This window comes from Monopterus albus, unplaced genomic scaffold, assembly GCF_001952655.1.
Source record: "Monopterus albus unplaced genomic scaffold, M_albus_1.0 scaffold212.1, whole genome shotgun sequence".
Lineage (NCBI taxonomy): Eukaryota > Metazoa > Chordata > Actinopteri > Synbranchiformes > Synbranchidae > Monopterus > Monopterus albus.
The window spans coordinates 130,467-145,283 of record NW_018128092.1 but is presented as its reverse complement, the minus strand read 5'-3'; the positions used below and the strand labels follow the sequence as shown (position 1 = coordinate 145,283).

General features: G+C 38.8%; 1 protein-coding gene across 1 annotated transcript in view; it reads right to left on the bottom strand.

The window, feature by feature from the left end:
• klhl21 (kelch-like family member 21) overlaps positions 1 to 1,030 on the bottom strand; it is a 12,595-nt gene extending 11,565 nt beyond the window's left edge. The window contains exon 1 of the mRNA XM_020619018.1: positions 774 to 1,030. The gene's annotated coding sequence lies outside the window, so the exon portion shown is untranslated. The remainder of the gene's footprint in view (positions 1 to 773) is intronic.
• Positions 1,031 to 14,817: the final 13,787 nt, after the last annotated feature.

The window sequence follows — 14,817 nt, the reverse complement described above, 5'->3', positions numbered from 1 at the left end:
TGGGGCGCCTAGACTTGCAGTCTCGAGTGACTACTTTATCAACCGGTAGCTGGTGCTTTGCTCCTCTGGTGTTACTACCGATTCCTTTCTGGGTGCTACTCATGTATTGATCGATCGATCTATCTATACACACACACACACACACACACACACACTACATGTTCTTAAGCACAATACTTAAATATCGTTTCCACCATTATGTATTTTTGACACCTATTTTCCACCAGGGAAGATTTCAAATACCTGATGTGCGCCATCATTTGTCATTCAGCCAAACATGTCCAAATCATTATGCACATTGAGGCCTCAGTGCTAAATTGTTCCAAACATATCAGACCAATATTATTCAGATGTAGCTATTGTGCTGGATCATAGCTCAGACACAATGCTCGGCCTAAAGCCATAAAAAGTAAAACATAGGCTACTCGTTTAATATAAAGCTATGACAACACCAACACAATATAGTGAAAGTCTTTCATCAACCTCTGTCTTGCTAATAAACTTTAGGCAAAGCAAAGGCTTTCAAAATGCTGTAAACATTTTCATCATGTAGAAGTTGTTAATAGCATATAGACTCACATACCAAACAGTATTTTGAACCAGTAGAAAATATTTCACGTGTTCAACAACAACCAAAGACGTTAAAGTAACGCTAGTGTCATTTATACGAGGCTCGTGACGTTATTTTGCTATCGGACATAACGGAGCTTTTATATGCACTAGAACAAACTGACGACCTTAAAAACAGACCAACTCAGTTTTACTCAACTTACCCGTAATTGCCTTCTCTAAATGTTATTAAATCGATGAGGTATATCGCGCTAACACCGAACGAAACGAGCTGAAATTAAAGTTTGACGCCGCATATCTCTCGTCTCTCCTGCGCCATGACACCTTGTAACAAATGTTGCTTTCACGTCCTGTCGGAACTATTATGTTCAATATGAACACGCAGCCAATGTCCTCGTCGACATTCCACGGACAGTGATGTTAAATCCTCAACAACTGCGTGTTAACAGAAATGCGGGCTGCTGGGATCGTATGTGATTAACTAAAACTGATGCGTGATCTCATTGTTACTATTTGATCCAATTTATTTAATTATGCAGACATAAAATTGCTTGAATACATTATCTATTCATTCTGTCTACTACTAGCCTACTAGCTTACTACTGCCAAGAACAAGTAGAAGAAGAAGAAGAAATTCATTAACCAGCCAATCACTGGCAGGACTATTTTAAACGTGGGCCTGCAAATAATAAAATAAATATATTAAAACATGAAGAGGATAGTTGGTAAAAAAAAAAAAAGTTGTAAAAATTTGGTTACATTATATTCCCAACTAAAAGCAAAAAAATAAACTAGTCTGCATGTAAAAACTGTAGAATAGGGCTATATAGCCTACAAAAAAGGTCCTGGTCCTGCAGAGTACAATATGTGGTCAAGCATTTTAAGTTTCAAAGATCTCCCAGTACATTCTCAATTATACCCATGACTTGTATTTAAAACCATACGTTTATGAATGTTTTGCTGTGAACAGTTCAAGTGTCTAAAATTACCTTCAAGACAAAGATATCAAATGTGCCATTGCTGCCATCAGTGATTGGCCTCATGTACAGGCCCCTGCTGGGCAGAAGCATCCATTTGTTAAATAATTTCCTAATGGCTGATGATTTCTTTAGGATTCTTCAATTTAAAATGACTTATTATAATGAGAATGTCAAAAAGATTAACAGGCAAAACAAATGACCTACAAATCACCTTCATTTCAAATGTGTTTTTCTCTCCTGCAAAACATAATCATGACACAAACTTCATTTCAAATGTGTTTTTCTCTCCTTCTGCAAAACATAATCATGACACAAGACAATGACTGAATGAATTTAAGGAGGAACAATGGAGAAACGGGTCTTACCATACAAGGACTGTCAAATGTTTCATGTCAAGGTTCCCTACATATGTGACATTAATGTAACAGGATTTAGTGAGAAATATCATGGTGGTAAAGGTGTTGTATGAGCTACCGTATGTCAAATACATTTTAATACTCTGCAACAAGGGAAAAAGCCTATCTGAAACCATTTGAGCTGATCTAAAGTGACTGAATTAGAAACATAATGGAACAATTTGTAATTTTATGGAGACATCTGGTGGCACTGGATTGTAAGATAAAGAGGTGGAAAATAAGGCAGGGTTATGACTACAGTTAGTTTCATATGCCAGACATCATAGTGTTGCAGTGCAACACTAGTGCAGTTCATCTGATTCTATAATAATGTAGGCTTTACGTTTGTCAGTTATCCGTCCATTCAGCACCACCATGAAGCTGACATATCTGATTTTCAGTGAAATCTTTCGATGGATTGTTATGCAGTTTGGTACAGACATTCACAATCTCACAGTCCAAAGATCAGGTCTTTGTGAATGATGGATGTCGTCATACTGAAATTCTATTATGGCCTGTAGTCTGGCTAACGACATTCCCATCACCCTCAGCCATACTTTGTGCTAATTATAGAAAATATTAGCATGTTAATATGCTAAACATGGTCAACATTAAAAAAGAAAATGATGCTATGTACACTGGGGACAACTATCATACTGTGCATATTAAGAAAACCCTCTAGCTCATTTATTCGCACATTTTCTCACATAACACTACATATGGCATAAAATCCCTCAAGTGACTTAAGTTTACCTTTCTGCCTACACCATCCTCACACAGACAAGCAATGAGAAACATCTCTGAAAACCTTCATATTAAATAATAAGGTAATAAATCCTTCTCACAAGGGCTGCCAAAGATTTTTATTCTGACAGCACTCTCCTTTTAAATACATTTAAATTCCGATGTCCTCAAACACTTTGCACCAATTTTAAGCAGCAGAACACTGACAGGGAATATTCACCAAGGCTATCACAATGTTTAATTCAATAAACTGCTTAAAATTCAGTCCATTGAGGGCACATGTACGTCTATCCACCTTTGCTGCTAATCCCTCAGAGGGGGATAATGAGCAGGCAAAAAAGTGATGATGGCCTTGAATGTAAAGGAGGCGTGAAACACCCTTTGCAGTGCAATTAAGAGTAACCTCGTGTTGAACTTTCTCTGGCCTCATCATGTCCCTCAGGGAGTGTACTGTAGATGGATTGGGGTCACAGTGACATTGTGCAAATTAGTCCCTGACAGAGGGTCTTCTAATAAATGACTGTGACATTTTAGAACACTTGACTGAGTTGTAGTAATTAAATGTTGACCATGGTACTTTATCTTCCTCATAGGGAACAGAGTGCATTTGAGCCTTTAGCCCAAACATATACTTGTAAGACATGACCTTTTGAAAATATATGTATTTGCTTTCTTTCCAAGAGCTGAGAAAATTAATACCACTCTCATGTCTGTACAATAAATGTGATGTCACAACTTGTAGATGTTAGCTTAATTTAGCACAAAGAATAAAAGCATCTAGCCTGGCTCTCTCTGGAGGTAGGCTAACAGAATGTACCAGCACCTCTAAAGTTCCCTTATTAACACATAATGACAAGTTGTGGTTTGTGTTATTTGTTTATTGGTTAAAATAAGATTACTAATATTCTTTATGGACAGTTTGACAGGTTGAAATCTGAAGAAGAGAGTCAAATTTTGAGGCTAAGGCCAAGGAAATGTGCGAGTCTTGATAAAGCAATAAAAAAAAAAACTAACATCAGCTGAAAACATCTGGTTCCTCACTTTGATTTTGCTGTTAAAGAGATAAAACCACAGGGGATCTGTTGGTGCAGTCAGCATATGCAGAAGCCTCTAAAAACCTAACTGGCTTTCACATAAAGTTCATGAAAATATAGATGTGGTCATTGTAAACATTGCTCAGACACATTTAACACAAACCATTTTATCATCAACATAGATAAAAAAAAATGTAACTACATGGCTGCACATGTTATCTACATAGAATAGAATATTTTTATTGTCATTTTATCCAGTACAACGAGATTAAAAAGCCATCTACATGTTTAAATGTCCATGTGGTCTCACATATGTCAGCCAAACCGGAAAGCACCTCAAGTTAAGGATAGCTGAACACAAAGCAGCTATTAGGAATTTAAACGTAGGCTACGCAGACAGCACAGGGATAAAACAAACATGGATCACATCCACTCTTAAATGTACAGCTTTGGAAAGAGCTTTACCAGATCCAGTAGGAGGAGATATAATTAAAGAGAAGCACACTGGATACATACTGTGTGACCCTGCAGTCAGAGCAGAGCAAAGAAAAATGAATGTGGACATCTATTCAGTCACTAGATGGAGACATAGCATAGTTTTTATGTTATAGCTGCACTGATCTGTTGGCCATAGCTCCCAAGACAAAAATAATATCTCCCTCATTAATTTATAATGGAAAAAAGATTATCTTGGCATTTGTATGCTTCTGGGAATCCCTGACTAAGTTAGCCTGGCTATAAAACAGGCATTGCCGCTGTGAAATAATAAATTTAAAGGCTTTATCAGGCTAGCCGTGACTACGTTCTTCTATGTACAGACCTATAATATAAGGATACTAACATAACATTTTTTTAATTTGAGGTATCCTTTGTTGTCCTGAGAAATGTCATTTCAAATTTCCTATTTTGATTCATTATTACATAAGTCAGATGCACCAGCTGTATTACATTTTATCTCTTTCATTTTTCACTGGGTCATGATGTTAGCAAGCTAACAATCGTTTTGTCTGTTAGCTCATAAGAGCTTGAAGCTGCAGTGTCTAGTATTCACTCCCAGATGGCATTTTCTCTGACAATTCTGGTTAAGATGGTGTCAAAAAATATACAGTGTTGATCAGACACAGTGACATTTTCAGTGTCAAGCCCCCCTGACACCAAAACTAATATACTACTATGCTGATAATAACAGTTGGTTCAGTCTTTATCATAATAGGGATAAAAATGAGAAATTCCCAATGTCAGTGTCAGTGCATGTAAACTGATTTGGCTATATTGTGGCTATCTCACCTCTTTTCCAATTCTGTCCATTAGAATGATAGTAGTTGTAGGTGTGAGTGGGGGGTCATCTCTTTCAATGCTGCTATATTATTGTTTTTGAACCAGGAAACATAAAAAAACCCAACAACAAACAGTTATATTAAAACATATGTGTGAGCGATTTCACATTAAGTTGAGCCATCCTGAAAAAAATTGGTGGTTGTAGGAAAACTGGTGTTGGACTGTGACCAGCTTGTGACCTGGGGGTGGGGGTGGGCTTAGGAACTCTACAGGTACGGCGTCAGTGTGGTGCTTTGTTGCACACTGAGTACAACTCAGTTACTGTGTAAATTAATGATATGACAGAATTCAGCTTTGAATGTCGAGACATCTCCCTGGAGACAGAAAGTGAAAGAAACCCCTGATACAGAAAACTGATCAATAGAGTCAGAGGGGTGGCTCAAGAGACGTGAAGTGGAATAACACAGAGACAGCAAAACGAGGTCGATGAGAAATTAAACACAAGGGGTTGCTGATGACAAAAGAAAACTTTAAAATGCAGAAATTTGAATCCTTGAGCCATGTGTGCATGCACAGACTGGTTGATAGTAACAGTTATATAACACATAATAACTACCCTCTTATGTCATGTTACAATATCAAAGGTCAGGATGTGCTTTAGTTAATTGAATTCCAAATTTATTGTTGCACAGCGGTGCCTCTCCATGGGGTGACAGCTTTGAAGGACTTAATAATACACGCTGGGCTTGTTGAATAAGTAGGTGTATTATTTGTGGATGTGGGTGTCAGGAGAAGGTGAAACATTGGGTAGCAGCATAAAATATTGAACAAACTCATTTTTATTGTTCTCTTTTCCTAAACTGTACCACACTGACAGGCAGAATGCTGCTAGGCTTGGTCAGCAAATCACAAATAAAGACTTAAAACTTTTAATATACATTTTTTAAAGTCATAATTCATGCATTAAAATGTGTGTTATTATTTTTCTTGCAGTGTTAGTTATGATCCTCTTGTGCAAAATGCACCTGAGGGCAGATTTGTTTTAGCTAAGGCACTGGTTATCTGCATTCAGCATGCAGTGGTAGTTTAAGAGGTTGTAAGACTGGGACCCCACCATCCATTTAGTTAGACAGTTCTCCAAGGAAGTCAGAGGTGTATTCCAGAACAACTAAATTACCTTCCTCAACCTTTTCCGAGGCAAAATCAAAACATAAATTCTTTTGATGCTGTTTCCTGACTCAGCAGTGCAGCCTCTGATATGTACTTGACAGATTTCTCCAACAGAACAGAATTTGTGCTTATAGTTTAATGTCTTACAGCTGCTATATTGTTCATTATGTAGAGAAATAGACGCTGTGGAGCCGTGTAGTGTGCTTTCCTGTGCTCCATGTTGCCCAGTGACACTGTTCATGTACTGCCAGCCATGAAAATCCAAAGTCAAATGTTTGGGCATCACTTTTATTTCCATGACTTACATGTAACACAGTACATGGTTAATGCCAAATTACACCAAGGTGACCTCCATGTTCTAAAAGTCTGCTCCTTTTCTCCACATCATCAAATCAGTGTTTACATGGTGCGATTACAACCAAACTGGAAAATAACAGCCTCATATCTGTGGCCATTCATCTGTGAATCTCGACTAGATATCATCTTTCTGGTTGCTGAGCAATTTGGTTCAGTGAATTGCACATAAAAACTAAATTGCCAAGCGTAATCATAAAACATGTCCGTAGTCAGTGATGGAATTCAAATGCAGATGACTGAGATGTTTCTTTTCAGTTGCCATAATTTCCACTGTAAAGTTAAGAAACACAAACACGCACACATTCTGCTCCCAGTCATCAGTCTTGCTGGTGTTTTGCATGCGGTTGAATATTATATTCTTTTCTACATATAAGGGAGACTCGTGTCATTTCTAATGCATTCTCTGGGGGAAAGCTCTTCAGTGTTGTTTTTTTGTGCCTAATGATTTGTGAAGGCATGGTGATCTGCTTTCCTGGTGCTCAGAGTCTACATGATAATCTGCAGTCTAATCCAATCTGATGAGTGGGACAGGACTTCTGGATATTACCTCTGCTGGCACATCTGCATTTGCTGAGTGCACACTAAAAGCAATACATTTGGAATTTGAAAAATCCTCACTATTCATTCTGCATCTGCAGTAAAATTGCCTGATGTTCCTTCTCAGTCTTTCAAAGTGAATACAACCTGATATCTTATGCTCCCATTGCAAAGGCCATGAAAGTGCATAAACAGAAGATTAGAACACATTTATCCTTCTGAGAAATATAATGCTCAGAGACTGCTAGACAGTATTTTTCTAAGACATCAGCAAAATGTTTCTGTGGTTTCATTTATCATTATGCCAGTCTTCTCTTTCACACAAGGAATAAACTTTCTCCCCCAGTGCTAATGACTTCTAACATTTCCACTTGATGGTTTAGTTTGCCTCCAAACATGACACAATTAATCATGCTGTCATATAATCTATGCACGAGTGCTACATGGCTCAGGGTTACCAGACACAGAGTGACACTGTCAGACAAAATAGCAGAAGATGTTAATTACTCTCTCATGTGCAAAAACTGAAATGAAACTTCAGGATTACTACAACCGTATGAGATTTTAGCTATGCAAGTGATGGAGCACGCATTAGTCATCGTGCTTTACATAATTATTTTGTACACTCAAAGTCCAAAGTCAGATATCCTCAAATATGTCATGCTCGTTCAGTGGGCCAAGAAAAAAATCTCTCTAAAATTAATAAAAAAGGATGAATTCTTCATCCCAGCCATTCAGTCTGACTGTGCTCATTACATGCAGGATTCATCTAGTAAAAATAAACAAACTGCCCAAATCCAACATAAGTCAAAGTGAGCCACAGATACGGTGACACTGCAGGACCGAGAGAGCAACTGAAAGAAATAATTGAATAATTCTATATTTGGCTCTGTGTTTTTGTATTCTAATCCTCAGCCTTATGTAATTTGTCCTCAGTACATGACTGATCTCTCACCAGCACCCTTCCAAATCATTTTCAGATATAAGATGCCAGCGAAGTGAACAGCTAATACTGAAAAAGCAAGTTTCTCCAGTTTTGTTCATTTCTCAACCTGCCGTCTCTTTCACTGAGTACAGAGGAAGTGGCACCAACACAGCAGTGTCCCTGCTGACAAAACCGTTCATTTTGGCATTGTTTGTGGAAAATAATAAGACATTAAACCCTGGGAGGGCTGGAGAACCTTATGTTTCTTGCACCCTCTCTACAAAGAGCAGCTTTGCCTCTTTTTCACCAAAAGCGCTTAAACTTGCCGGCTCCGGCCTCCTGCCACATTTCTGAGGCAGCTGTGTTATTACAGATAAAGATTACTGAGTGTTGGTGGGCAGAAGACGACTACATCTAATTATTAGGGAGACAAAGAGCACTGCCTGTTAAGGGTGGTCTGCTGGATTGCTGCTTGAACACATTTATCCTACACTCTTGAAAACTCTCTCATAAAAATGTTCAGAAAAGAACCTCACACTTCTGTCTCCCAAATAAAATTTTGCCACAAAAGTTTAAATTTGTTCAGAAAATAAACCGTTTTTCAGAGGTTCTTTGATTTGCTGGCCAGTAGAGAAGGGAATTACAGCACAGCGGTTACCAATCAGAGAGTGAAGTGGAATCAGAGGTAGTTCTCAGTACAAATAATACCAGGTTCTGATTTGTGGACCTGGGAAGTCAAATTCAGGAGTCAAAACTCCCAGGATGGGAGGACTATCTGTGGCGATGTGGAACTGTCTCCACATGTACATTTTTTAAAGAGCACAGGAAAGTAGCTTGTCAAACATTAATGCCAGATAACATTAGACATACTAGCAGTATTTTTACTGACAGCACTGCATATGCTACCCACGCTGAGTGCTATGTGGGTTACTGTTCATTTCACTAATGTTGCATGTGTAACATTGAAGTCTTTAAATGAGATGTATTTAACAATATAAACATACTATTTATTATAAAAAGGAAGTTACGTGACTAGTGATTATTATCTGCCTTGCACATTTTGAAATTGAAATAGAAAGTGCTCTCGACTGCTAGGACAGTAGTCAGGGCTATGTTTATCTGCACGGAAACAAATCTCACGCTACTGCTCCGCAGACAAACGTTCTATCATTCTGCCTTAACGATTTCATGCTTGGGGAAGCTGAAGTTAGGGGAAGAATATCAGGTAGGAAGGGACAGACAGTAAGAGCTCTGGGCACTGGAGCGCCTTCTAAACACAGCTAAATGGATTTGCTTTGTTCACATTTTACTGGTATATTTTCCTTCTATTGTTCAGGAGGCAGTTGTTTCTAAATGGTTTTTATAGCACTTTAGTATATGCTTAAATGCTGATTAATTCATTTACACAAAATTAGAATTTGAAATACAGCTGAATGAGTCAGATATTTGGTAGAATAAAGAATCCACCAAACACCACTATATTTTTAAGCTTACTACGTTGCCTTAATTGTTTATTATTCAATTAAAACATTAATTTTGTGTGATGGGATTGTTATGCCTCATGTTTCTGACACATTGCTAATTAAAAATTGATGTTTTCCTTTTGCTCATATAACCTCTTCCTTTTAACTTCTTAAGCCTGCATGCACCCCTGGGTTCAGTTGCTGTGGTGACTAGATCACATTTCCTCCTGTGGAATGAAAACAGGCTCATTTGGCTCGTCATCTCCGGGCTCTCTGATCCTGCACCTGCTTGATACAAGGATATTTGTCAGACCATAATTAAGTAGCTCCAGGCAGTAGATTTTGGGGCTCATAAAGATGAAGAAGCTTCCATATCAACAGTCATAGTCGTAGAAGGAAGATTTGGGAGTTGTGTACAGTTGTTTTGTACTGAGGTGAGATAGATCTTTATGCGAAAACCACACTAATACTCCAGAAAAATATATTAAATTACAGGACAATAATATAATGTTTTCTTTATGGATGGAAGATGCAGTTGCTTAAACCCCTTTTGTGGAAAAATATATTTGTTCTAGTTATTGATAACCATACACCATATGGATTTATTAATAATAATACTGATGTGATGTGCACACAGCATTTTCAAAACAAGGCTAAGGATCTACAGCAACACTCGCAGCTCATGGAGTCACCAAGAACCAAGCCAAGAGGAAGAGTTAGATTAGATTAGATTCAACTTTATTGTCATTTAACAATTGATATTTACAGTAAGATATGTAGGGTAATGTAAGATATACGAAGACTATGATTCAAATTGCAAGTAATGGATGAGGTACATCAAGCTTATGGAACACTAGTGCAATGTTAATAAATGTTAGAGGAGGAAGTACGTAGCTCATTAGAGGTGTGGTCCTGCTTCTAAACTTCAGATTAAAATTTTCCACTAGTTCAGTACAGCAGTCCTTTGCACTGAGTGCATGCTAACATGCTTGCAATGTCAGCGCTAATATGATGATATTTAGCAGGCATAACCTGAACCTTGTTTACTGTTTAGTTCAGCATGCTATCATTTATTAATTAGCACCAAAGACCAGGTACAGGTACAATAGATAAGTTGAAAAAATAATTTATTTATTTACATTTGATCCAAAATGTAATTTATTAACATTAATGGGTGCTTGTGTTATTAGCAGCAGGCTAGCTGTTAGCACTCAGGCTACTACCAGGAACCAAATGCACACACAGTGGTTCTTCATGGTCTCATACCATCTCATAATGTTAGTCAAATAGTAATTACATAAAGAGTGGAAAGTGCCGTTTACATCCAAATATTGTGTGCTCAGCCATATTTGCTGTCGGCAGATAAAACCTTTGCTCCCACTCCTGGTGACTGAAGAGTCGGTTCTTGCTGCTCTGATACTGGAGGTTTCAGGTTCCTTACTGCACTCCGGAAGAACCATATTTGGGTGTCACGAACTTGTTGCATCATTAATTCGGTTAGCCCAAGCCTATTTCAAAGTCAGATATTTTGGGAGCAGACAAACATCTGTCCCCTTCATTAGAGGAGTGTGAAAAGAGGCTGTTAGTCACTATGCACCTGCAACAGTTAGTATAGTGGAGGGCTGATATTTATGCCACAACATTAAAAAAAGAAGAAACCTTCCATCCCACCCATCCATTTAATCATTCATCCTTCCTTCTGCTCAATCATTAATGGACCCTTTTAACCACTGAAATACTTCCAACTGCCCACCATCAAACAATCACCAGCTACCTTTCTTCACAGAATCTGTCTGGCAGCTTTCTCTCTGATTCAACTCACCATCTGATGGTAAACAGTTAACCAGACACAAAAGAAGGAATGATTCACAATGAAAATTGAAATTTTTTTCTCAGATAATCCAGCACAGATGCAGACGTGCATGTCGACATCCTGCTCTGCCATCATCAGTATGTGTGCATGGACACATTCCACAAATCCCCACTATAAAATATGATGGCAACTTCCTGACAGGAAGAAGAAGAAGAGCTCCTTTGTTTGTTGTATTTAGCTGAACGTTGTGAGAATGCTGAGTACAGTATATATTAGGGATGCACTGATATGGATACTAGTATTGGGTATTGGGTCCGATATCACTTGTACTTGTAAAAGTTGTGTGATAATAGACACCAATAAAGCTTAATGGCAAAATTAACTTTAACCTCACACTTGCTGAGCCAATTGTTAGGTGGTGGAGAAGAAATTTCAACAGTTCGAGGACATTTTAATGAGCTCTGTGTATGACAATGAGTTGAATCCTTGTGAACTTGAAAGCTGCGACTGAGCAGCTCTTCTGCAGCAGTGCAGAACTGAGTACAGCAGAGAAGACAAGATGATGTCGCAGTCACAAGTTTGAAGTAAGAGCTGCACCCTTGTTAAATTACATTTTGATGCTCTGGGCGGGGATTGTGAAATGAGCCTAAAAGAGGGTCTGTTATGACCCGGCTCACTAGGAGACAGGGAAGTAACATAAAACACAGATGTAGAGGGTTAAGTAAAGTTATCTATTTAAATATTGGGATGTTTTTACAAATAACAAAACGAGACTGCAAAAGAGAACAAAAGGCCCAAACAAATCTAACAAAACTAATCAAACAGAATTACAAATATTCAAAACATAGCAAATACCAAACAAATCGGTCATAGCATTAAAGTACATCGCGCACAAGGAGTACTCACTCAGGGTGAACACACACACCCACACACAAAACAGTACATTGTACTAACCACGAGTAAACCCTAAAAAATAACTACATAAACAAGAGACACAGTGACACAAAAGAACAGAAAACAAAAACAAAGTGTTGTGCTGCTCACATTAAATCACAGCCGCGCCAACTAAGAGTTGAGCTGTGCTTTTAAAGCAGGCGAGATCAATTGCCGGGTCCAATCCGGAGGGGAGGGAGGAGGGCCAAGGAACAGATGGAAGCAGCAGGGGAACCAATCCCAGATGGACATCTCCACATACTAATTGGCATACTGAGAGTGAGAGGGGGCAAAGGACCAGGGCCATAACAGGGTCACACTTCTACAAAGCTTTAAAACCACTGTATTACAAAAGGGTTTGTAGCAGAAATTCAGTCAGTTACACGTTATATTCAGTAGGAATAGTGGCAGTATTGAGTTCATTGTCACAAAACGTTTTAAGGTAATTTGTACAATCTCCTGCTATAAATTACTGAATTACACTCAGAAAGTAAACATGAATGTAAAACCAGTCTCTAACGTCACTGCACTTTTATGGTAATTGTTATCATTATGGTAGAAACATCCATCCATCATGTTTTTGGGACCTGTTTTTGGTCCCTGTTTTGGTACCAGCATATGCCCCCCTCAGGAAACAGGCTCCCATCACAACAAAGACTGTGAAAACTTGGCCTGAAGGAGCCCATCATCAGTTGCAGGACTACTTTGAAATGACCAACTGGGACATTTTTGAACGCACAGACCTGGAGGAGCATACTGCAGCTGTTCTGTGCTACATTAAATACTGCACAGATATCGTTACTGTGGATAAACACATCCAGGTCTATCCCAACCAGAAGCCCTGGATGACTAGTGAAGTCCAGAGCCTATTGCATGACAGAAACAATGCTTTTAGGTCAGGTGATGGGGCACAATAGAGTGCTGCAAGAGCTAATTTGAAGAGAGGCATCTGGCAGGCCAAGGTAGACTATAAGAAGAAAATTGAAAACCACTTCAATAGCAACAACATGAGGCATGAGTCGGCCTATCGGGAAGATGTGGAGCGGCTGTCTGTTTGGTGTAGAGACAATAATCTGGTCCTCAACATGACCAAGACCGAAGAGCTGGTAATAGACTGGGGGCGACTGTGGTTCAGTGGGTAGAGCAGTCGTCTCCCAACCGGAGGGTTGGCGGCTCGAATCATGATGCCTGCAGTCCACATGTCAAAGTGTCCTTGGGCAAGACACTAAACCCTCAAGTTGTCCCCAATGGTTAGAGCCATCAGTGTGAGTTGGCGCCGCAGATCGCTGCCTCAGTTCTGTACTGGAGAAAAATTCCCTGTGTGTGTAACGTATTTGGCCAAATAAAGGTGATTACCCTTAATAATAAAGTGATTAGATTACAGGAAGAACAGAACAGACATTCAGCCCCTGGTTATCAGCAGGGACTGCGCGGAGATGGTGCCAGGCTTCCGGTTCCTGGAGGTTACCATAGAGGAGGACTTGAAACGGAATGCCAATACCACTGTGCTGGTTAAGAAGGCCCAACAGAGACTGTATTTCCTGAGATTACTCAGGAAGTAACAACTGCCTGGAGAACTGCTGGTGTCCTTCTATCAGTGTTCCATACTGTATCTGTGTTTGCTTTGCCTGCTGCACAGGAAAGCACTCCAGTGGGTCATCACCACTGCACAGGAGATCATTGGCTGCCCACTGTCCTCACTGGAAGAACTTATAATGAAAAACTGACAAGTCAGTTTTAAACTCTGATTTTTTATAGTGCATTTAATATAAAAATATCAATTCATGCTACTTTACATAATGCATGTAAATGTCAAAAAAGAAATACAACATAAAACACTAAAAGGAGCCTTCAATTCCTTGTTGTCTTTTTTGGCTCCAACTTTTAAAGCAAACCTTTTCTTTTACATCTTTGTTTTTGTCTTAAACCTAGAAAATAGATCACAGACATCATTGATCCTTTTCACCTTCATTTGCCTTCAGAGCTGCAGAGCAGCTCTCTGCCAGAATAATCTGCTGAACACGCTGAAGGACCTGCTGCATTTATTGTACTCAACCTTGTGAGTCTGTGTTTGGTTTTAATATGAAAGGACTAACTGACTTGGGAGTTTGGCATAGTGATGACGTTACCTAACTAGATGTACAAAAAAAAGAAATGACATAATCAGTTTTGGGTGAGACATAATCAACCAGCCATAATCAGTTTTGCCATATCAGTTCTAAACATAAAATAAACTACATACAAATTAAGATTCAAAACAGTAAAGGTTGGACACCACCCTCTCTCTTGTCTTTTCCTTTCCTTTACTTCTCATACCAGGTGTCACAGTTTTAAGGTTTACTTGCAAGTATGTGTACTTTAAATGGAGGCAACACTCATGCCTTGAAGAAGCATCTAAGATGATATCACACACCCCTAAAGTACCATTTTCACTTAACACGAGTCACTTCCTGTAGTCATGGTGTGTGCAGCTGTGCAGCAGCCTTATTGACTTTACCTGCTGTCAGTAATACCTGTCAGTAATACCTGCGATGGATTATAATTTGGCCCATTGCTAATATTTTTACATCATGAGATTTTATTTAAACCTATGAATGTTTTTTGAACAATTAGGGAAA